Source organism: Archocentrus centrarchus, chromosome 24, assembly GCF_007364275.1.
Source record: "Archocentrus centrarchus isolate MPI-CPG fArcCen1 chromosome 24, fArcCen1, whole genome shotgun sequence".
Taxonomy (NCBI): Eukaryota; Metazoa; Chordata; class Actinopteri; order Cichliformes; family Cichlidae; genus Archocentrus; species Archocentrus centrarchus.
Window position 1 is genome coordinate 33,385,569 of NC_044369.1, and position 22,428 is coordinate 33,407,996.

Here is a 22,428-nt window from a genome sequence, read left to right on the forward strand (position 1 = left end):
TTAAGCATGTTTGTGATTTTTACAGTAAAAAAATTAAACTTTTTCTACTCTGATTTTATGTTTTTTATGAATGTGTTAATACAGTATGTCAAAATGAAAGAATAACTATACAGTCACACACGAGGTCGTGCTGGAAAAAAAATAATGATACCAAACAAGGCAAGGTAAACAGTTTCTAAGGTCAACTTTAAAGCTAAAAACAAATGTAGTCAAAAATGGCCAAATATACCCCAGAGGGGTAAGCCGGTCATGGGGAATGATCGAGAGGCATTTTGTAAAGTGTGCAGAAAAATATAAATTTGAGTTGAAACTGTGATCAAATGACATCGCATACAACGAGATGATTGTTGCAGATCACTCATCCAGAGACGAACATCTGCTGTCATGCAGCAAGAGACCGGCGCTACCGTTAGACAGTGTGGTTTAAGTGTCTTGCCCAAGGACACAATGCAGCGCAGGGACAGGGACTCAAACCGGCAACTCGCCAGCTGCAAAGCGAGCGCCTACCCACTGCGCCACTTTTTGAAATGTGTTTGGAATATTAATGTGTATGAGTCACAGTTACAATTCAAGTAAGTGGGATAAAGTTTTGTCTTTAGTATCATCTTACATGGCTTAGTGCTGTGAATCCACCGCTACCCCAAAAAAGGCTGCTGCTCGATTTCGTGCTGGTAGTAAAAATAGGTAATGTAGTAAATTGAACTCTAGGATTCCTGTATAAACCCTGTAAATACTGGACCTTTCATGGACACACTGAGAGAAAAGAGCATCAACAGGGCCCCTGCCTCTGACCAGCAGCAACAAAAGTCTTCCTTCCTTTTCATTGGGTAGTGCATTTTTCATATAGAAATATCTTCCACACATCTGTTAGTGTCAGTCCACCAGCTGACCTTCAGATTTAAGGATGGGTGGGGCCACGTGCTGAATTAGAAACAGTACAGTCAGAAATGTTTTTTACTTACCCAAAAATAAACAAAACTATAAAAGAAAGATGAATTCTAAGAAATGTGGGCCAATAGAAGACTGCATAACAAAACAAAACCTTAATTCAACAAACTGACCGAACAAAATTAGAGAGAATTTAACTGATATACTGGCAAAGCAAAGAGTTTATAAGTTATTACAAAAAATCCCATCGTTTGGTTTTTGTACTTTAACCAGCTCCAACCTCAGCCATGTACATTTAAACTCCTCCTGCCCATACTAACACAATCAACAGTACTGCATGTACTGTAAATGACTGTTTGCCTCTGGGAGACGCTCTGTTCTTACCGCAGTTCTAATAGTTTTGGATTTTATTTCATTTTAACTTTTTTCTCTGATTCAGTTTTAATTTATTTTTAGAGTGGCTTTTATTGTTTTTTTATGCTCAGTTTCAGTTTATTTTTCATTCGTTGCAAGATTCAAGGTACAACAGTGACTACTGTGTAATAAGACCTCAAATTATATCATTAAAAAAAATGTATTCAACAACCAATTGTTCACATGACAGCAGCATTATGTGCTACATGTGTGTAATATTAAGGACACACATGAACATCTTGAGACATCAACATAAAGAAAAATCCAATAAACTTAAACTCCCAATAAACTCTTATCTTAAAAATGGAAAAATATGAACAAAAATATGGATCTCAGGAATAAATGAGGAATAAATTGGAGTGCCCAGCAGCAGATGCAGGTCCAGCTTCAGAGCAGCAGATTAACATCAGCTCCATGTGGTTTATAACATCAGAAACAAGAACAAACTGAACTCTGAGCATCTGAAAGAATCAAAGCTCAAATCCAGCTTTTCAAGATTGTGTGTTTGTATTTGTGTGTCACAAAGTGGTGTGGACATCCCAGTCTCAGTAACACAGTTATCAGTGCATCCTCCAGCTCACAGTGTTCCTGTGTATTAACTATCCAGCAGTTATTTTTAGCTGAAAACGCTCCATCATGGCTGTGATGCTGGTTCTCTGTTGGAGCTACTCAGAGATGCGAGCTTAGTTAGATACTCACTCTGACCTGAATGAGTCTGTGCTGGGTCTTTGTCGGGCTCCGTACACAAGTCCGACATCTATTGTGTATTGTGTATTGTATTGTGTATGTAATATCTTCTGATTCTTTAAAGAATCAGATGATATTACATATACACGGGCACTCTTGGTTTAGGAAATCACAGGTTTCATGGTTCCAGCCTCATGGCACAGCTTCCTCCAATCAGCAATAATCAATCAATCAATCAATTTATTTGTGTAGCACATTAAAACAACAGCCGTTGACCAAAGTGCTTCACAGGGCATAAAAACAAATAAAACGACAAATAAAATATTATAAAAACAAAAGAACAAAATAAAAACACAATAAAACCCATAAAGAATGCAATAAACAATGAAGGACAGTAATAGTAGTGCCAATAATAATGCCAAGAAGGTCTATCTAGCAGTCTGAAATGCACAAGCAAATAAATAAGTTTTAAGAAGTTTTTTAAACGTAGTAGGGGAATGAACAGTGTTTAGGCGCCACCACGGCAAAGGCTCTCTCCCCTCTACTCTTCAAATTAGCTTTGTTTCTGGTCAATAGCTTTTGATTGGAGGACCTCAGTTCTCTTATCGGGATGTAGGGCCTCAACAATTCAGTTAAATAAACAGGTGCTAATCCGTTTAGACTCTTAAAAACCAGAAATAGTATTTTAAACTGGATTCGAAAAGAAATAGGAAGCCAGTGTAGAGAGGCTAAAATGGGCGAAATGTGATCACGCCGTTTGGTGCCTGTCAACAGCCGTGCTGCTGCATTTTGAACTAGTTGTAGGCCATTGGAAAGACACTCTTCACATCCCACATAAAGCAAGTTGCAATAGTCCAAACGACTGGTGATGAAAGCATGAATTGCTCTCTCTTGAAACCATTTCAGGGCAGTTCCTCTGATGCCCATACAAGATTCTAGGCGTGAGATAAGGATACTGTGGTCAACAGTATCAAAGGCTGCTGACAGATCAAGCAGCACCAGTATGGCAGATTTTCAGGAGTCAAGAGATAAAAGTCCAATAAAAGCAATAAAAGCTCTGTAAAAGAAACACATGCCTTCCTGCCCTCACATGTCCCTAATCATGACATGGCAGTTTTATTCTGCCTAGCAACAGGGCGTGGTGGCCTGTACACACCCTCCTTAGACACAGACGTACATGTTTTAGGAAAACCTTCAAGGGTAAGATAAACATATTTTTCCCAGAGACCGGGAAGGCCATAAATAAGATAAACATGTTTCCCAAAGGCCATGATGTTAGTCTGGTGACCACTGGTCCGCTATCTGTCTGCTCTCTAATGTATTTATTTTATTACCTACTATTTGCTTCAGTCACTACTTATTAATTGAGTTCCTGCAGTTTACTCTTAAAGCATTATCATTTTGTTCATAGAGTAAAAAATAAAACCCAACAGCTGCTTTAGCAAACCTTTACTGCTGCCATTATTTTACAGACTGGCATGGTGAACACACACACACACACACACACACACACACACACACTGAGGTGTCGTGTGGTGCTGTCAGCTAAAACTGTTAGAGCAGAAAAGATGATTTCATATCAGTGCAGAAGGCTTTAAATAAACTGACAAACAAGAAAACGAAGACATTCGATCTCAGTTTGTTTTTGGTTAGTTTGTAAACACACAATACAGTTTCAGTTAGTGTCATTTTTTCCTTTTAATTACAGTTTTTATTTATTTCAGTTAATGAAAATGTTTCTTCAATTTCAGTTTTTGTTATTTCATTTGTTTTCATTAACAATAAAAAAACCTTGGTGCCCTGAACTGTACTGTGAATCTTAAAAACAAAAGTCACTCAGACATGAAGTAGATTTGTGTCATTTATTATAACACAGTGTTTCATTACAACACTTCATGTTCTAGTGCAGCAGGTACGGGAGCCTGTAGTGTCTTTGTTCTCTGCTGATACTGATCAGAGGAGCCATAATGACTTCAGTGTGCCTGAGTTGATGGTACCCTACAAAGGAGTATTAGGGCCACATTGAGAAAAAAATGATTTAATTGTTCATTTTGAGAATAAAGTCAAAGTATTATTTTGAGATAAATGTTGTCATTTCAAGTCAAACAGCTGCCACAGCTGCTGTACCCTCTACAAAATGCCTCGGGTAGATGAAGCAACTTGATCAGCTGTTATATTGTGTCTTGTGAGTCCACATGTACTGCACAAAGGTCCAACCATCGATATCCTTGTGTCTGACCTTTGCCAATTTGTGTGTTTTTTCCTTCTGAGCAGATGCAGCTTTCTGCACCATCTCTTTAACGTCCTCATACTTATCACTACATCGTGTTTATGTACTAAAAGAGAAAAAAAAATTGTTGTTCCTAATGTATAGTTTCACCAACTCAAGAATTGTAAATGGACTAGTTCTTATATAGCACTTTTCTACTCTATCTGAGCATTCAAAGCGCACACATTTGCATTCACCCATTCACACAAGCACTTCCATATGTAGTTAAACTAAGTGCTTATTGTCTAACATTCACACTCCAACACTTGCGTCAGAGAGCAACTTGGGGTTTAATATCTTGCCCAAGAATACTTTGGCATACAGCCTGGAGTAGCCAGGAATCAAACCACTGACCTTCCGATCAGTGGGTGATCTGCTCTACCTCCTGAGCTACAGCCACCCCAACCCCATTCCTACTAGACTGTTCAAAGAAGTCTTTCCAATTATTGATGCTTCAATCTTAAAAATGATCAATCTGTCTTTATTAGTTGGCTATGTACCACAGGCCTTCAAGGTGGCTGTAATTAAAAAGCTACTTAAAAAGCCATCACTTGACCCAGCTGTCTTAGCTAATTATAGGCCAATCTCCAACCTTCCTTTTCTCTCAAAGATTCTTGAAAGAGTAGTTGTAAAACAGCTCACTGATCATCTGCAGAGGAACGGTTTATTTGAAGAGTTTCAGTCAGGTTTCAGAATTCATCACAGTACAGAAACAGCATTAGTGAAGGTTACAGATGATCTTCTTAGAGCCTCTGACAGTGGACTCATCTCTGTTCTTGTCCTGTTGGACCTCAGTGCAGCTTTGATACTGTTGACCATAACATTTTATTACAGAGATTAGAGCATACTATAGGTATTAAAGGCACTGCACTGCAGTGGTTTGAATCATATTTATCTCATAGACTCCAATTTGTTCATGTAAATGAGGAGTCTTCTTCACACACTAAGGTTAATTATGCAGTTCCACAGGGTTCTGTGCTAGGACCAATTCTATTTACATTATACATGCTTCCCTTAGGCAGTATTATTAGAAAGCATTGCATCAATTTTCATTGTTAAGCAGATGATATTCAGCTTTATCTATCAATGAAGCCAGATGACACACATCAATTAGTTAAACTGCAGGAATGTCTTAAAGACATTAAGGCCTGGATGACCTCTAATTTCCTGCTTCTAAATTCAGATAAAACTGAAATTCTTGTTCTCGGCCCCACAAATCTTAGAAACATGGTGTCTAACCAGATACTTACTCTGGATGGCATTACTTTGGCCTCCAGTAACACTGTGAGAAATCTTGGAGTCATTTTTGACCAGGATATGTCCTTCAATGCACATATTAAACAAATATGTAGGACCGCTTTTTTGCATTTGCGCAATATTTCTAAAATTAGAAACATCCTTTCTCAGAGTGATGCTGAAAAGCTAATTCATGCATTTATTACTTCTAGGGTGGACTATTGTAATTCATTATTATCAGGCTGTCCTAAAAGCTCCCTGAAAAGCCTTCAGCTGATCCAAAATGCTGCAGCTAGAGTACTGACAGGGACTAGATAAGATAAGATAAGATAAGATAAGATAAAACTTTAATGATCCCACAACGGGGAAATTTGCTCATTACAGCAGCTCAGTACAGAGAAAAAATGAAAAGGATGATTAAGAACAAATAACTAAACTAAAACTAAAATAGAATAGAATAAAATAGCAAAAAACTATACACATATACATAAGCACTATATACATAAAATATATATATCAATGTCAATACACACATTTACATATACACACACATCAAAACACTATATACAGATATCAAAATATTATATACATTTGTAGCCGGTAAGGTACATAGCATACACAGTATGCATTATATGGGTGAGTGTAATAAATAAAATGTATCTGGACTGTATGGATAAAGTGATGGCAGAGGAGGTAAAGTGTCAGGTGACTGATGACATCATGATGTGTTATACAGTCTAACTGCTGTTGGGATGAAGGAGCTGCTCAGCTCACCCACAGACTCATGCAGAGGGTGATGGGGGTTGTTCATGATGGATGTCAGCTTTGCCACCATCCTCCTCTCACCCACCATCATCACAGACTCCAGAGGACATCCCAGCACAGAGCTAGACCTCCGCACCAGTTTGTCGATCCTGCTCCTGTCCCTTTCGGTGCATCCACCCCCCCAGCAGACCACTGCATAGAAAAGGGCAGATGCTACCACTGTGTCATAAAAGGTCTTTAACAGAGTCCTGCAGACACCAAAGGACCTCAGTCTCCTCAGCAGGTGGAGTCGACTCTGGCCCTTCTTATACAGGACGTCTGTGTTTGTACTCCAGTCCAACTTGTTATTGAGATGAACACCCAGGTACTTGTAGGAGACCACTGTCTCGATGTCTTTTCCTTGGATGTTCACCGGTGCTGTAGGGGGTGGCTTCCTCCTGAAGTCTATAACCATCTCCTTCGTCTTGCTGGCGTTGATTTGCAGTGCGTTGTTCTCACACCAGCCGACAAAGTCACTGATGACCCCCCCTGTATTCCTGGACGTTCCCATCTGATACACATCCGATGATGGCCGTATCATCTGAGAACTTCTGTAGGTGGCAATGGTCTGAATTGTACCTGAAGTCTGAGGTGTACAGACTGAACAGAAAGGGTTAGAGGACCGTGCCCTGTGTCGCCCCCGTGCTGCAGACTAGACTAGAGAGAGCAGATTTCTCCCATATTGTCTTCTCTTCATTGGCTCCGTGTTAAATCTAGACTAGAATTTAAAATCCTTCCCCTTACATGCAAGGTCTTGAATAATCAGGCCCCATCTTATCTCAAAGACATTATAGTACCATAGTGTAGTAGTCTGAGTCAAATATAGAAGTCATTAGCAGGACTCTGGAGAACTTGACTGCATACTGAGGAGGTAATTCAGCCATTTGAATCAGGTGTGTTGGATCACGGACAATCTAAAACCTGCAGGACACCGGACCTCGAGGCCTGGATTTGAGGATCCCTGGACAGTCACGTGATGTCTGGATTGGCTGCACTGGGCACTTGCTCAGGAACAAATGAAACACTGAAATAAACCAAAGATCAGCCAATAGAGATCATCTAAGTGAATTATATCTGACTAGCTAACTTCCACTCAGCGGCAAAAGCTAGCAGTGATTTGAAAAGGTTGTGCCAGGAGTCAGGAGTTCTCTCCAGGTATAGCTAACTATATATATACACCCAGTCAGGTGACAACTGGCGAGGTGAGCTGCTGTTAGACCAGTGGGAACGGACATCTCTGAAAACATCAGAGTACTTTTGCAATTAAGCAATATCTTGATAAATTGAGCAAATATTTGAGACTACATCTACATTCTTGCCTGAAAACATTCTAAAAGTTTATTTTGTGTCACAGAAACAGTCATATTTAAAACTTTTTTGCCACTCTTCTTCACCATTGCCGTGTTTGAGTTCTGCTGCACAATGAACCATGGGATATGGTAGGCCACAAAGAATACACTAGACCATCCTTCAAATCTGGGGAAAAGAAGGACGGATTTGTTGACCCCATTTGGACAGCCTTCGTCACCTCACTGTGATGTAATTGGCCTACAAATGTGGCCTTTTCAAGGATGAAGCCCCTGAATTTGAACGCAGCTATAGATTCACTCAGTACAACTGCAATGGCACAAAATGGCAGCACATTTATTTTAACAATAACAGAATAGTAGATACTAGGCCCCAGGGTTCGTGACAACCGAGGGACCCATACAGGGGGCTGTGACCAGCCCCCCACCCTCATGCGGGTACATGCCTAGCCGCAGAGCCAAATACCTGTTCCGTTCCTCCGAGAGCAGACCGTGTGAGAGACCCTCACAGCAAAGGAAATGGCAGCCTTGCGCAGGCCGGTGAAAACGCTCAGCAGCCAGTAATGATCCTTCCACAGGTTCATCGACGGAAATCTCGTTACGACTTTTACTTCCTTTAGTTAGACATGTTTGATCACCCAACATTTAACACAAAACAACTCACCTTCAGCTGTGTTTACAATCTGATCACCACCAACAAAAGCCGGCTCCTCAATGCACTGCAGAAAATACTTGAAGTCACATGGTCCAATCTTGCATTCTGATTGGTTCTAAGGACATGGAGGTTTTTACGAGCAATGGGAAGTGGCATTTTGAGGTTTTTGATAATTCAGCCTCATCAGAGATGGGTATTTAACAGGTTATGATGCTACATGATTGATTGGCATACAGTACGTGTGGAAAGGATTCCTTAAATATCATTATCTAATTTTTGACGGAGGTGGTGTTTAGTGGCTTTTGAATCAGTACTCTTCAGATTTTTTCCTTCTCATTAGTCTAGTCTTGATTTCAGTAATATTCGGGGGGATGGAAAGCCCGCGGGCCACCAGTTGATGTTCACTGATCTACAGTCTGTGCTCGCCCTCTTTTAGTACAGACTTTGGAGTTGTAACAGAATTAGAAGAAGGTTTCATGTCTTCACGCATCAGCATGTGAACTTTACTCTGACTGAGACACTGTCTGAGCAGTCAGATGCCATATTTTTGGATGGAACACATAAAGGTGTGAACTGCGTGCGCACACACACACACACACACACACACACACACACACACACACACACACACACACAAGAAAAGCAACCAGAGACAGTTCTCCACTCTTCAACATACCATTGTGGCAGCCTCTTGCCGGACTCTACATAGATTTCCTCACCTATCTGCACTCCTTCCTGGCTGAAGAATTATAAAATGTTATTACTTGTATAGTTATTGTATTGTGATGCTGAGAAATGTTTATATAGAAAAGCCTGTATTCTGTTGATTTACTGCCCCCTTGTGGCCGGATTTGAGTTAGGTTTCGTTTTTGTGTCAGAAAGTCAGTCAGTCGGGCATGGACTCTCACAGCATGACAGAGAGACAGTGTTTTCAGCGTTTTTAAGCCTTGGAGTATCTTTGTCCGTAAGTTAACTAAATGTTATTGTATCTGAACGTTGTTTTGATGAGAAATAACCGAGCTGTTATGTTGCTGTTCATAATGTTTCTGTGTTAGCCATAAATTAGCTAAATGTGTTTCTAGCTGCCTTAACAGCTATACATGCAAGCTAATGCTAATAAGAGATACTTTGATTGCTAACAGACGTCTGTAGCCGATTGTGTGAGCAGAAATGGGTCGACAAGGTTGACACATTCTTTCTTTAATTCGTGTGTTTATTTAAAAGGCAAAATATGCATGTAAAGTTTGCAAAATGTTGATGCATATCTTTTTTATATCTATTTTTTCAGTTTTACATAAAAGATGAAAACGTTATCAACGCCTGAAGTCTTTTTTGTCAGCTATCTGTCTAGCATGGTCCAGAACGCTTGTGCGAGGACAGAATAGTAAAAGGACAGTTACACGGCGGGCTAGAACCAGATCCACTGTCGACCACACACTGCAGCCAAGACAAGAACATCATGGACCCACAAAGGCAAGCAGACCAAACCGGAGATTTTGAGGTCGTGTCACAAATTGCAGGGTCCAAGTCATCTGGGAGATCAAGTAGGTCCTCAGCCAGTGCAGCAGCTACCAAGGCAAAAGCTAAAGCAGAGGCGGCCCTGGTAGAAGCCAGGTATGCAGCACAAGAAGCGGAGATGATGAAAGAAAAGGCCCGCATTGAAGCTGAAAATCGAAAAATGTTAGCTGAAGCAGAACAGCGCAAAGCAGAGTTGGAAGCAAATCTGTATGTCCTAAAAGTAAACAGGAGCGCTAAAGCAGCCTCAGCAGAAGCAGCAGTTTATGAAGCTGCAGCAGCAAGAGAGTCTACTCCACTGGAAGAAATGACCCAGATATATCCTGAGGATCGCACTCAACGCACAAACGAGTATGTGCAGGCCCACTACGTGACACCAAACACTCAGCAGCAAGCTCCGGTCTCACAGGAGTCACCTGCCATACCCATGAGTGCACAACGAGCATGCCCCGATCCGATTCAGCGGTATCCAACTCATGACCAAGACTCCCATTTAGCTAAGCTCCACATCGATGACGAAGGAATGCATGGGACACAAAACAGAGGCTACCCACTTAGGGTTCCTGCCCCAATGTCTCACACATCCAGTCTGAGAGATTACCCATGTGAACTAGCACAAACAATGGATATCACCAAATATCTTGTTAGAAGGGAGATGGTAAGCTCTGGACTGCTGAAATTTGATGACTGTCCAGAAAATTACTGGGCCTGGAAAACATCTTTCCAAGACATTACTGGAGAGCTCAACTTAACAGCACGTGAAGAACTTGACCTGCTGATAAAGTGGCTCGGTCCAAACTCATCTCCACAAGCCATGCGTATCAGGTCAGTGCATGTCCACAATCCAACATCAGGTGTCGCTATGGTGTGGCAAAGGCTAGATGATACATATGGCTCTCCTGAGATCATAGAGAATGCACTTCTGCTAAAACTAGAGACTTTTCCAAAAATATCTAACAAAGACAACCAGCGTCTTAGAGAACTGGGAGATATTTTAATGGAGGTTCAGTCAGCTAAATCAGGTGGAAAGTTACCAGGTTTAGCCTATCTTGACACGGCAAGGGGGGTTAACCCGATTGTGGAAAAGCTTCCCTATGGCTTACAAGAGCGCTGGATTACACAGGGCTCTAAGTACAAGGAAGAACATAATGTTCCTTTTCCACCCTTCAGCTACTTTGTAAGCTTCATATATGGTCAAGCAAAAACCCGTAATGATCCAAGTTTTGCGTTCTCTACATGCAGTACTGCAACCCATGTAAAGCCAGAGAAACCATTAAGACACAACAATTACAAAACAGTGTCAGTGAGAAAAACTGAAGTTGCAATTGCACCTGCGGTCAACAATAGTGTGTCGGAAAAGAAATTAGAGGAGCCAGCTGAGCGGTGCCCTATTCACAGTAAGCCACACCCCTTAGCAAAGTGTCGGGGGTTTAGAGTCAGACACTTAGATGAGAGAAAAGCTTATCTAAGAGAAAACTCTATCTGTTTTCGTTGTTGCGCATCCACTAAGCACTTGGCCAAAGACTGTAAAGTTGCCGTGAAGTGCAAAGAGTGCAATAGCGACAAGCACCTTACTGCTTTACATCCTGGCCCAGCTCCTTGGGTTACAGACGTTGAAGCGACAAGGCAAGAGCATGGCGGGGAGCAAGAAAATAGCCCATCTCTGGAAGTCACTTCAAAATGTACAGAAATCTGTGACACAGTTCATGGACTCAGGTCATGTTCAAAAATCTCTTTAGTGAACGTGTACCCTGTTAACTGTCCTGATAAAGCACAAAAAATGTATGTTGTCTTAGATGACCAAAGCAACCGATCTCTTGCCAAGTCAGCCTTCTTTGATCTCTTTGGCATTAATGCAGTGTCCTCCACTTATACTCTAAGAACCTGTGCAGGAATAAAGGAGGCAACAGGAAGGAAAGCTCACAATTTTGTTGTGTCATCTCTAGATGGAAAGACTCATGTAGCACTCCCACCTCTTTTGGAATGCAACACTATGCCAGATGATCGCTCAGAAATTCCTACGCCTGACATTGTGCAACATTTCCCTCACCTAGCTCCTGTTGCAGGTGAAATACCACCGATTGAGCCAGAAACGCCCATCCTTCTCTTATTGGGGAGAGATGTGCTGAGTGTGCACAAAGTACGTGAACAGTACAATGGTCCATACAACACACCATATGCCCAGCGGTTAGATTTGGGGTGGGTCATTGTAGGCGAGGTGTGCCTTGGAGGGGCACACAAACGAACAAAGGTCAATGTCTACAAAACAAATGTGCTAAACAATGGGCGCACTTCCTTTCTTGAGCCATGTCCAAGTGCAATCCATGTAAAAGAGAAGTTTAGTGCTCCCATCCAGCAATCTATAGATCATGCATCGGACATCATACAAACAGCTCCACCCAAGGTAACAGACAACCTGGGGCTTAATGTTTTCCAAAGAAACCCTGATGATGACAAAACAGCCTTGTCTATTGAGGACAAGATCTTTCTTGAAATTATGGACAGAGAGGTTTACATGGATAATGACAATCACTGGGTGGCGCCACTACCATTCCGTACACCACGTCCTCTACTTCCCAACAACAGAGAACAGGCCTTGAAGCGTCTCACTGTTCTGTTACGGACGCTAGAGAAAAGAAAAGACATGAAAGAGCAATTCACTGAATTCATGCAAAAAATCTTTGATAATGACCAGGCAGAAGAGGCACCACCACTCAAACCAGGGGAAGAATGCTGGTACCTACCCACATTTGGAGTGTACCACCCCCAGAAACCAGGCAAAATACGAGTTGTGTTTGACTCAAGTGCCTCATTCAAGGGTATTTCCCTAAATGACGTTCTACCTAGTGGGCCTGACTTAAACAACACACTGCTCGGGGTTCTATTGCGCTTTAGGCAGGAACAAGTTGCAGTCACCGTAGATGTTGAGCAGATGTTTTACTGCTTCAGAGTCAAAGAAAGCCACAGAAATTATCTCCGGTTTCTGTGGTTCCAAGATAATGACCTTAGCAAGGAAATCATGGAGTTTCGCATGAAGGTGCCGGTTTTTGGAAACAGTCCTTCCCCGGCTATTGCAATCTATGGTCTAAGACGGGCAGCTGAACTTGGAGAAGAAGAGTATGGCTCCAACACAAAACAGTTTGTCTTGCGCAACTTCTATGTGGATGATGGACTGGCCTCTGTGCGCAGTGAAGGTGAAGCCATTGAACTCTTAACACGAGCAAGAAACATGATGGCAGAGTCAAATATAAGGCTCCACAAAATAGCCTCGAATGTCACTCATGTGATGAATGCATTTCCCCCAGAAGAAAGAGCAGCAGATCTCAAAGATTTGGATTTGGATGTTGACCCTCTACCTCTTCAGCGAAGCCTTGGGGTTAGCTGGAACCTGGAAAATGACTGTTTCACATTTCGCGTTGCTAAAGACAATAAGCCCTTTACCCGCAGAGGAATACTCTCTGTTGTCAACAGCCTTTATGATCCCCTTGGATTTGCTGCTCCGGTTACAATCCAGGGAAAGGCATTGTACAGAGAGTTAACAGTTGGACAGCAGGACTGGGATGAACCTTTACCGGTAGACCGGGAGGCAGAGTGGTTAAGGTGGACTGATTCACTTACCGCTCTTGAGGAGCTCCAAATCCACAGACCATTTGTTCCAGTTTCATCATCACATGCTCAGAGAAGGGAACTATGCATCTTCTCAGATGCTTCAACAATAGCAATAGCAGCTGCAGCATACCTCAGGGTCATTGACACTGGTAGCCAATGTTATGTTGGATTTATCATGGGCAAATCCAAGCTAGCACCCTCATCCGCGCACACTATCCCACGCTTGGAACTATGTGCAGCTGTATTAGCAGTGGAGTTGGCCCAAGTGATCATAGATGAAAGTGACATTGAGTTTCATGCAGTAAACTTTTATACAGACAGCCGAATAGTTCTAGGCTACATACACAATGTCACCCGGAGATTCTACGTGTATGTGGCTAACAGAGTTGTTCAGATTCACAGGTCTACCAAACCAAACCAGTGGCATTATGTCACTACTGACCAGAACCCTGCGGATCATGGGACTAGAGCTGTATTGGCAGCTCAACTGCAACAGACCACCTGGCTCTCTGGGCCTCAGTTTCTCACACTATCTGACAATGAGCCAAGAGATCCAGAACAGAGCAAAGAGACTTTTGACCTTGTGCAGCCCTCAATGGATGTTGAAATACGTCCTCAAGTGATTTGCTTAGCGACAAAAACAGAGGAAAAGGAGCTTGGATCTCACAGATTTGCGCGTTTCTCAAGCTGGAAGTCTCTGGTAAGAGCAATCAAATCACTCATTCACATTGCTAAGTCATTCTCTAAAGCTTCAAGCACCTGTAAAGGTTGGCACAGTTGCAATCTTGTAAATGCTACAGAAATCTCACAAGCAAAGACAGCAATCATCCAGTGTGTTCAAACTGAGACTTACAAAGAAGAGATTGAAAGCCTTAAAAGAGGAAAAGACATCCCCCCACGCAGTCCTCTTGGAAAGCTCGACCCCTTTATTGATGGTGGGTTGTTAAAGGTTGGAGGACGCTTACAGGCAGCAGATCTTGCAGACGTGGAGAAACACCCCTTGATAATTCCAGGTGATCATCATGTAGCTGTTCTCTTAGTTAGACATTACCACAGCCAAGTAGCTCACCAAGGCAGGCAGTTCACTGAAGGTGCTCTGCGCTCAGCAGGACTATGGATTGTTGGTGGCAAGAGACTAATTTCCAGCACACTCCACAAATGTGTCACATGTAGGAGACTTAGAGGTCGCCTAGAAGGGCAGAAAATGGCTAGCTTGCCCTCCGACAGGCTTGCAGTTGACCCGCCCTTTACTCATGTAGGCCTGGATGTTTTTGGGCCCTGGAATGTCAAGTCCCATCGCACAAGGGCAAATAACATTGATTGTAAAAGGTGGGCTGTAATGTTTACCTGTCTGAGCACCAGGGCCGTCCATATAGAGGTCATAGAGGCAATGTCAACTTCGAGTTTTATAAATGCCTTACGCCGTTTCCTGTCGATCAGAGGACCTGTCAAACACTTACGGTCAGACCAAGGAACAAACTTCATTGGAGCCTGTAAAGAGTTGCAAATCGACACTCAAGGCCCGGAGATCAAAGCCTATCTAAGGGACCAAAGCTGCACCTGGACATTCAACGCCCCACATTCATCTCACATGGGAGGAGTGTGGGAGAGGATGATTGGGCTCGTTCGACGCATCCTTGATGGCTTGTTGCTGCAAACCTCAACCACCCGCCTCACAAATGAGGTTTTGGTCACCCTTATGGCAGAGGTCATGGCCATAATGAACGCCAGGCCTTTAGTTCCTGTTTCAAACGATCCGGAAGCGCCTGAGGTTCTTTCTCCTGCAATGCTTTTAACGCAGAAGGCTGGTGCTGTCCCAACACCTCCTGGAGACTTTGAACTCAAGGACCTTTACAAAGCCCAGTGGCGGCAAGTGCAAGGTCTAGCGGATCACTTTTGGAAAAGATGGCGGCAAGAGTATCTTGCTACACTGCAAACAAGGCAAAAGTGGAAGGGAGAGAAGCGAAACGTCAAACAGGGTGATATTATTCTATTGAAAGACAGTCAAGTAAAACGCAATGAGTGGCCAATTGGGATTGTAGTGAAGGCCATTCCCAGTGAGGACAACAGAGTGAGAAAAGTTGAGGTTAAAATCGTAAAACAAGGTACCATTAAAACATATCTTAGGCCTGTTACTGATGTAATAGTACTTTTGTCTGAAGCTGAAACTAATGTTTAAAAAAAAAAAAAAAAAAAAAGAGTGGTATATTTATTAATATACCAGACGGGGAGTGTATTGTGATACTGAGAAATGTTTATATAGAAAAGCCTGTATTCTGTTGATTTACTGCCCCCTTGTGGCCGGATTTGAGTTAGGTTTCGTTTTTGTGTCAGAAAGTCAGTCAGTCGAGCATGGACTCTCACAGCATGACAGAGAGACAGTGTTTTCAGCGTTTTTAAGCCTTGGAGTATCTTTGTCCGTAAGTTAACTAAATGTTATTGTATCTGAACGTTGTTTTGATGAGAAATAACCGAGCTGTTATGTTGCTGTTCATAATGTTTCTGTGTTAGCCATAAATTAGCTAAATGTGTTTCTAGCTGCCTTAACAGCTATACATGCAAGCTAATGCTAATAAGAGATACTTTGATTGCTAACAGACGTCTGTAGCCGATTGTGTGAGCAGAAATGGGTCGACAAGGTTGACACATTCTTTCTTTAATTCGTGTGTTTATTTAAAAGGCAAAATATGCATGTAAAGTTTGCAAAATGTTGATGCATATCTTTTTTATATCTATTTTTTCAGTTTTACATAAAAGATGAAAACGTTATCAACGCCTGAAGTCTTTTTTGTCAGCTATCTGTCTAGCATGGTCCAGAACACTTGTGCGAGGACAGAATAGTTATCATCTAAATAATTACTATTAGAACATACAACTTACTTAGAAGAATTTATTGTCATTATATGTCAAGACATACAATGAAATTGCGTTCCAGAACACTCATCCAGCTGACAATCATGAATCATCTCTCGGCTGCTGCCTTTAGGGGTTGCCACAGAGGATCATCTGCCTCCATCTCGTCCTACCCCAGTGTCCTACTCTGTCACACCAACTCTCTGCATGTCCTCCTTCAGTACATTCATGAATCTCGTGTGAGCAGCTCCATCTTCAACATCCTTTGTCAATATATCCACTATCCCTCCTCTGCACATGTCCACATGCCTCCTCAAGCCTCTCAGCCTGAGCTGTCCCTCTGATGTCCTCATTGCTGATCCTGCCCATCCTGGTCACTCCCATTTGGGGACTGTGTGGAGGAGAGCCTGTTGGAGTCAGGACAGGTGTACAGACCGAGCGATGAAATCAGCTGGCGGAACAGATGTTCACAAGATGTGATCAGTACAATTTTATGCAATAAAATTGTTTTTCTTTTTCCAAGCACACCTAAACAGTTTACAACATGATAGGTTGGGAATCCTGACATCCATCAGCATGTCTGCAGGGAAAACAGACTGTCGAGTGTGACGAACCAGCTGAAACTGGTCTGACAGATAATCTGGAGCAAGTCTATACATGTCCCTATGTGCTTGCTCCTGGTGAAATATGATGATACTTCTGTGTACCAGTTAGGAGTCCAGCAGCAGCAGTTTGAACCAACCAACCGCAGTCATGATCTTAGCGTTTTGCTCAGTCTGATATACAAGGAATTTCAGTAATCCAGTCTGAATGTAATCAAAGTATGAATAACCTATGACCTTCTCAACAGGTAAGTGAACTGAGTGTATTATAATTGTAAGGCGTTAGAATTTGATCTGAGTTGAAAATCTTATCAATCATAAATATTTGTGTAAGGTGACACAGTGCAGGAGACATGGTTGGAAAAAAGGGTGAGAGGGTTAAAGAGAGAAATGATTGTCTGTGGGAATGAGTGCAACTCAGTTGTATTTGTTTCTTTTATGTATTGTTTTTGCCTTCACAGCTTCTATCTGTTCAGACCGTTTCTTAATTTCTTTGTAGGACACCTGCTGTTTTTTTTTTTCCCCACTTCCTTTCATCTCTCCTGCATTGTTGTGTGAGTGCCTGAGTAGACTCATTTAAAGATGGTACTTTAATTTAAGGCGGCATAACCTCAAAGGAGCAACAAGCTCAAGGGCAACATTATTGCAAGCAGGCCGTGGGGGGGGGACTCTGCTGGGTGTTGGGCGATTCTTGGGCGCCTGGGGGCCTCGGGCCGTGTTCTTGGATCGTGCATTGGGGGGGCCTCTGGCTCTCTGTGCTCTTGCCCTTTGACCTTGGGGGGCCCCGTCTGGGGTCTCCCTCCTTCCACCTCTAGGGTGTGCACACGGTTGCCATCAGGTTGTGTGGCCTTGGGACGTCTGGGCTGCTGGTGGGCCGTGGATGGCCCACCAAATAAAATAAAAATAAAACTACAAACATTAACAAGAATAGCCTATAGAAACACTATAGAGCTGTTCTTGTAAAAGCAAGATGTTGGGTACAACAAGCATCAGAATACGAGAGACACAGAGAGAGAGAGAGACACACACACAGAGAGAGACCACACACACACACACAGAGAGAGAGAGAGCGACAACACAGAGACACACACACACACACACAGCAGAGAGAGAGAGAGAGCGACACAACAGAGAGACACACACACACACACACACAGAGAGAGATAGAGAGCGACACACAAAGAGAGACACACACACACACACACACACACACAAAGAGAGAGAGAGAGAGCGACACACACAGAGAGACACACACACACACACCACACACACACACAGAGAGAGAGAGATCACACACACAGAGAGACACACACACACACACACAGAGAGAGATAGAGAGCGACACACATAGAGACACACACACACACACACACAGAGAGAGAGAGAGAGCGACACACAAGAGAGCACACACACACCACACCACACACACACACACAGAGATAGAGATCGACACACCACAGATAGACACACACACACACACACACACACAGACACATATATATATACACACAGAGAGATATATATATAACACACACACACATATATATATACACACACACACACACACACACATATATATATCTACACACATATATATATATACACACACACACACACATATATATATATATATATATCATGGTCTGATGTGTTTTGTTGTGTTGTTTCCTGTGCAGTGTGTCAAGTCTGTATTTCTGTCTCCGTCTAGTTGTTTCCTGTTTTACTTTGACAGTCCCTTGTCCCATATGCTTTGTGTTTAGTTTTGCTTCCCCTTGTCGCCTCTGTGTAATTATTATCAGCTGTGCCCCTCACCTGTGTGTATTTATGTCCTCAGTCTGTGTCTGTTCCTTATTGTGTCATCATCTATGTTTCCCTGCCACTTATTTTTATATTTAAGTAAGTAAGTAAAATTTATTTATATAGCAAAAATCACAAAGTGCTTCACAACAAAAGACAAAAATAAAAGTACAACAATATAAAACAATAGAATACAATATAACATGTTAATTAAAAGCTTGTCTGTGTAAAAATGTCTTCAGCTGCTTTTTAAAAGAGTCAATGGAGTCTGTACAGCGTAAAGACAGTGGAAGCGAATTCCACAACCTTGGTGCCACAGCCCCAAAAGCCCGATCCCCACGAGTTTTGAAACGAGTGTGAGGGACCAACAGTAACCTTTGACCTGATGATCTAAGAGCTTGGGATGAAGAATATGATTTCAACAGGTCAGAGATATACTCGGGGGCTTGGCCATGTAAGGCCCTAAAGGTTAAAACTAAAATTTTTAAATGAAATCTAAAATATACCGGCAACCAATGAAGAGAGGCCAAAACTGGAGTGATATGAGATCTTCTGTTGGTGCCAGTTAAAAGTCTTGCTGCAGCATTCTGCACAGTTTGAAGACGATCCAAAGCTGATTTGTTAAAACAAGTAAAAAGACCATTACAATAATCCAGACGGAAAGAGATAAAGCATGAATAATCATCTCAAGCTCAGCCTTTGACACCAGTAATCTGAGTTTTGAGATATTCCTTAAATGATAAAAACAATTCCGAACCAACAGTTTGGAGTGATGCTCAAGGGACATTGAACTGTCGAAAATGACACGTAAATTTCTGAGGCTTGATTGCACAGATGGGCCTAAGAAGCTGATATGTCGCCTAATTTCCGAGATCATGTGGTCAGGAGCAATAATCAGTGTTTCCATTTTATCAGTATTTAACTGAAGGAAATTGTCGTTTAACCACTGCTTGATTTCTGACAGGCAATTACTTAAACTGGACAATTTATAAAACTCAGAGGCTTTGAAAGAACAATATAACTGAATGTCATCAGCGTACAGATGATAAGAAATATCATTGTAATGTCTTATAATTTGGCCTAGAGGAAATATATAAAGTAAGAAGAGAATTGGTCCCAAAACAGATCCCTGAGGTACCCCACAAGACAAAACTGTTGTTTCAGACATCACTTGATTCATATGAACACTAAAAGATCTCTCAGATAAATATGACACCAACCATTCTAAAACAACACCAGTAATCCCAAACAGATCCTTAAGCCTGTTTATATGATACTGTGATCAGCAGTATCAAAAGCAGAGGTGAGATCGAATAAAACCAGAACTGTGAACTCTCCAGAGTCTGCTGCCATCAAAATGTCGCTAGATACTTTAAGTAATGCAGTTTCAATGGAGTGCAATTTGCGAAAACCAGACTGGAAAGTGTCCATAACATTATTTTCTTCCAAGAAATGGTTAAGTTGTTCTGTTACCGTTTTTTCCAAAATCTTTGACACAAAAGGCAATTTGGATATTAGCCTGTAACTGTTTGCAAGAGATGTGTCCAAATGAGGTTTCTTTAAAACTGGCTCAACAACAGCTTGTTTAAAGAAGCTGGGAACTGAGCCAGATTGAAGAGAAGTATTTATCATCTCCACTATACTGGGGCCAATAGAGTCAAACACACTAATAAACAATGAAGTGGGAAGGATATCGAGGGGGCTTGAAGTCGGTTTCATACGATCAAGCAAAGCACTGATGTCCTGTAAGGTAACAGGAGCAAAAGAGGACCAGGTGTCAGAAGTAAGCAAATTGCAGGAATAATACTGAGAACATGATGGAGAAATACTTGACCTGATGGCAGCGACCTTATTCACAAAATAATTCAAAAACTCATTGCACTCAGACTTTGTATAGACTGGTGCATGAGGAATATTAGGAGAGACAATATTCTTGATTGTATCAAACAAGACTTTAGGATTTTTCTTTTTTGAAACTATAAGCTTTGCAAAATACTCTGTTATGGCATTTTTCAACATGTCATTTAATAAGAAAATAGAATCTTTAAGATGTAACCTGTGAACCCCAAGCTTGGAAGCCTTCCATAAATGTTTTAACTTGCGACAATATCTTCTAAAATTACGAATATTTTCGTTCATCCAAGGGCAACAATTTGAAGATTGGGCCATGCTTTGTTTTAGAGGTGCCATGATGTCTAAAAAATTTAGTTCTGGCACCAGTCCAGTTTATTTTGTATTTTATGTCTCCTGTCCTTCCACCAGTAAACCACCCTTCAAGGTTAAGTTCAGTCTGTGAGTCCTGCATTTTGGGTCCAACTTCACCTCCCACACAGAGCAGCCATGACACATATTTCCCTGAATGTTCACAGCGCCATATTGTAACAGCACCAGTGTCTAAATTGGTGGCTAACATCAGGTCCAAATGCACATACATGGATCATAAATATGGAACAAAGGCACTGGTTCAGTGAAGAAAACATCTTAAAGAACTTTCCACCATTAAAAACTGTCTTTATTATCAACTTACTTTGAATTTCACTGTGTGACACTTCATTAGCGGTTTATACTCACTCAGACATTGATGAGATGTCTTGTCGCCACAGTGGTGCCCTTGCGGATTTGAGGATAGCTAGCTACCCCAGATAATTCAGATAATTCATTTGCTGCAGACATTGTGCTCCTTAGATTCACTGCAGCCTGCCTGCTCGTTGTGGCCACTGCATTCAGCTCTGCACAAAAGGAAAAGCACCACGACAGCAGCTCCCAACTAAGCCTGCACTTCTGCGCACACCAGTTGATGTCGGGTTTTCTGAGACTCACCCCCCTATAAGTAAGAGGGGCTTATTCCCTTTTGTCTTCCATGAAACTGAACTGCTTCCATTTAAGAGTCAGTCAGCCAGCAGCAACAGCACTTTGGGGTGGCTGTAGCTCAGGTGGTAGAGCAGGTCATCTACTACTCGGAAGGTTGGTAGTTAGATCCCTGGCTGCTCCAGTCTGCATGCCAAAGTATCCTTGGGCAAAATACTGAACCCAAAGTTGCTCTCCGATACAACTGTTGGAGTGTGAATGGGTAAATGCAAATGTGTTGTATAAGCACTTTGAGTACTCAGCTAGAGTAGAAAAGTGCTATATAAGAACTAGTCCATTTCTGGGCTGAGGTTTCTGGTTCCCGGCCAGCATATTATAAAACTGAGTTTTCTGTACCTGAATCAACCTTTTAAAGCCAGTTTCAGCTGCTGATTAGCTGGCCAAAATAAGACTGCTAATTTTGAGTCTGTACTTTCTGTTGGCAAATGATCAGGATCTGAGTTGGTGCACTCTGACTGTGTTTGCTGTGACTGAAGGCCTCGAGCCCGAGACTGAACTTTGTATTTATGAACCAGCTCAGAGCACAATTTAATTTTGTGCTGGTTTGTCTGAATTTTGTGTTCCTCAGTCTGCCAGTTCAGAAACTACGTTTAGCGTATCTCAGCCTGAAAGAACAGACTGCGTTTTGTTTCTCAGCCTGGCCAGTCAGAGATAGTTAACAGTGTTTCTGTTTCTAAAACTGTGTATTGAGTAACCATGGAGGCCTCACCAGAACCTGTTTTTTGTGCATGTGTGCTGCACCTGGGGCCTCTCCTGAGACTGTGCACCCTGCACCCATGGCTGTTCCCTGACTTTTTGCCTGACTGTGAGCCCTGCTGTGCAGCCCCAGCTACTGCAACCTGATCTGCCAGAGCCTGCAGGTCAAATTCTTCCTGTCACCTACAAGGTCTTGAATAATCAGGCCCCATCTTATCTCAAAGACCT

The 22,428-nt window shown here is 42.1% G+C and overlaps 2 long non-coding RNA genes across 2 annotated transcripts; both read left to right on the top strand.

The window, feature by feature from the left end:
* The first annotated feature begins 9,191 nt into the window (after positions 1–9,191).
* Positions 9,192–9,621, top strand: LOC115774898 (uncharacterized). Its single transcript, XR_004019222.1, has 3 exons — positions 9,192–9,224; positions 9,403–9,443; positions 9,549–9,621. It is a non-coding gene; the product is annotated as an uncharacterized LOC115774898 (long non-coding RNA).
* Positions 9,622–15,771: 6,150 nt separating this feature from the next.
* Positions 15,772–16,201, top strand: LOC115774899 (uncharacterized). Its single transcript, XR_004019223.1, has 3 exons — positions 15,772–15,804; positions 15,983–16,023; positions 16,129–16,201. It is a non-coding gene; the product is annotated as an uncharacterized LOC115774899 (long non-coding RNA).
* The last annotated feature ends 6,227 nt before the right edge of the window (positions 16,202–22,428 follow it).